This window comes from Amblyomma mixtum, chromosome 1, assembly GCF_055824585.1.
Source record: "Amblyomma mixtum isolate Tamu chromosome 1, ASM5582458v1, whole genome shotgun sequence".
Classification (NCBI taxonomy): Eukaryota; Metazoa; Arthropoda; class Arachnida; order Ixodida; family Ixodidae; genus Amblyomma; species Amblyomma mixtum.
The window spans coordinates 17,782,597-17,785,782 of NC_143012.1; positions in this window are offsets into that span (position 1 = coordinate 17,782,597).

Consider the following 3,186-nt stretch of genomic DNA (forward strand, 5'->3'; position numbering starts at 1 on the left):
CAATATCTCCATTGCGCCGCAGTCAGCGCACGCGTCGCTCGGGGATGGTGGCCGCTGCGGCGAGCGAGCAGTTTGCGCTCATCACGGAGCCGTCAGTGAACACAAGCAGATGGTCGCGCAGTTGCTCGTACAGCGAGAGAGCGAAACCGAAACCGAAATCCGGCTAAGAGCTACCACTGCCTTGTCACGTGAGGGCCTATTTCCCATGATGCTTTCCATTATATTTTTTGTGACTAGGCTTCAAGATTGTGACGTCATGGTCCCTCCTAGTTTTTCTTCCTCCATGCCAGTGGCGATGAGTCGGACGAGTCTCCTGTGCGTAGCAGCTGGAGACTGGTGCTCTTTCGTTCCCAGAGATAGAGCCACCATTCGCGAGGGTAACGGGACGAAGGAACATGTTTTGTAGCGCACGGCGTTCTAGGAGGGACCATGACGTCACAATCTTGAAGCCTAGTCATAAAAAATATAATGGAAAGCATCATGAAAAATAGCCCTCACGTGACAAGGCAGTGGTAGCTTTTAGCCTGATTTCGGTTTCGCTTTCTCGCTGTACGAGCAACTGCGTGACACTCTGGTTGTGTTCACTGACGGCTCCGTGGTGAGCGCAAACTGCTCGCTCGCCGCGGCGGCCACCATCCCCGAGCGACGCGTGCGCTGACTGCGGCGCAGTGGAGACATTGGAGCACATGCTCCTTCGCTGTGCCGCTTCTGCAGTGCCGCGTCGCGAGATTCTCGCGGCCTGCAGGGCCCAGGGAATCATCCCGGACAGTCTCGAAGCGCTCCTGTGGCCGCGCGGCAGTGCGCGCACCCGTGACAGAACAATGGTGAGCCTCTGTGCGTTCATCGAGCAGGCGGGCTTGACTTCCCGCTCGCTCTCCGCCAGGTAGTGCACGCGTGACACGAATGCTCCGTGGGTGCTACCTCGGACGGTATACGCGGCCGGGCGCCCCACCCCGGCCGCTAGTGCAGTGTGCCGCGCGCGCGATTAACAGGACGCTACGAGCGCGAGGCTATGTATACATACAGTCCACTTCTTTTTGTAAGTGATTGTGCGCAGTGGCCGGGAGACCCCGCGCAGGGGCAGACGTAAAGCCGCCGGCACTCTCTCTCGACAGCAAGAGAGAGAAATACTTCACTGCTGCATTTCACGTCGGAACCACGTATGTGCGCGAGCGTATTCGGCAGGACTTGTGCCTCGAGAATAGCGGGGAACGGCGGGCCCATGGGCGGGCCGAAGTCCGCCTGCCCGAGAAATAGAATCTTGCGCAGCTCGCCGGAGCGCTCGTTAAACACGTCCGTCAGCCGTGAGTGCTCTGGAAGCCGCTGCGCCCTTTTTTAGAGGCTCGTTTCTTCGCCTACTCTCGAGTTCTCCGCTTATAGCATGCGCTGAAATAAACGCTCCGTATGTGTGTATAACGACGAAAGGAATTCCTCTCCATTCTCTTTATGAACCACAGTTGAACAGTGACGAGGTCGCGGCCGCACCTTTTGATGAAAAGTTTACCGGCAGTTTTCTACAGTGGACCCAAAAACTCAAGAGTGCAATCAACAGAAGTGTTGAGACGCGGAGCCTTCAGACAACCTCGAGCTCGGTACGCATCCCGCCAAAGCTGCAACACAGACGCTGCGCTTCTGCGCTAAATTGGAGCACGGACGTTCACTAAACAGCACCGCTGGTTGGCAGTCTAGTAACTGTGGAGGAGGTCCTATTTCCCAAGAGTCACTGCGCAAAAGGGTCCTCGGCAGCGGTATGGTGGCTAGCAGCGGCGTCAGAGGAGGATGGCTTGCAGAGGCTGAGCGCACTCTCTCCTAGTTTTTTAACCTCCATGGCGCAGATTAAGTGTGCCGTCCGCGACGAGGTGGTTGCTGGAGCGATGAAAATCGTACAGGGCGCTGGCTATAAAGACTGGTTCACATGAAAGCAAATGAGCGATTCAGGGGCGCGTCGCCGCGAAAATTTGCAGCTTGTTGGAACCTCACCGCTATCCGCCGCGGCGGCAGGATTCGCTAGCATTTTCGCTTGCATGTGATACACTTCCGCGGACAGTGTTGAGATGCCAACAGGACAGGTTTATTCCAGCTAGGGGAACACCGGCACGACCACGAGACACGTGCCAGCCGCAGCGATCGAGCCTCGAGCGAGCGCGCAGCAGCGCTGCCAAGCTAACCGGCCTAGCCAAGTACGTACTGCACGTGGCTACTGCCTACAACAGATGGAACACTCGCAGAGTCTGCTTCTATACTTCGTTTTGTGCGTTATTTTCTCCCGAGTCATATGTTTTGCTGTAATTCCATGGTGCAATGTGAACTGCAGAGAAAAGCGGAGACACGACGCGACAAGAGGCGCGTGCTCGGTAGGGCACAACGGTAGACACCTTTAGCATACCGTGCTACTGTTAGGTTACCGGAAGTCCGCCAACCGCCAATGCGCATGCGCAGATCGCCTAGAGGGCGCCAGGTATGTACACGGCCGCTGCATGCACGCCTGCCGCATCGGGAACAATCAGCGCGGCTCACTGGCAGTGGGCGGAATCCCGGTACTCCGGTAACGGTAATACGGTTACCAGAGTACCAGAATGAAGGTATGCTGAAGATGTCTAGTGGTGGCCTCTAGCGGAAAGAAGCATGATCAATGTTTGGCGCTCAGCTGGTAGCTGATCGACGTGAAGCTTATTCGCGGTACGTCAAAAAAACTGTGTGTGGGGGGAGGGGGGGGGGGGGGACTACTGCAATTGCGTTGGACGCAGCGGAATACCGACAAACCCCGAGAAAAGCGTTTGCAGTGGTCGCGGTGAACGGGAACGGCGCCCCGTTGGCGGCCGCGTCGATAGAAACCACCTCCTCCGAGACGGCGGAGGAAGCGGCAATAGCCTTAGCTATAGCGAACACGCGTGCTGATATTATATTCAGCGACTCCAAAACAGCCATTCGCAATTTCGCGAGGGGCCGTATCACATCTACCTCACTCCGCATCCTTCAAAACACCCGCCTTCCGATTAGAGAAGTTGAATTGATCTGGGTCCCGGCCCACTCGTCTAATCCGGGGAACGAGGCGGCTCACGCGCAAGCCCGAGGTTTCGTCGACCGGGCAGTGAGCGCGCCCTCCGACCCGAATATCACGAGGGACGGGTTAATCTCATTTCATGACATCACCCATCACTTTAGGCTGGAGAGGCGCGCATATCC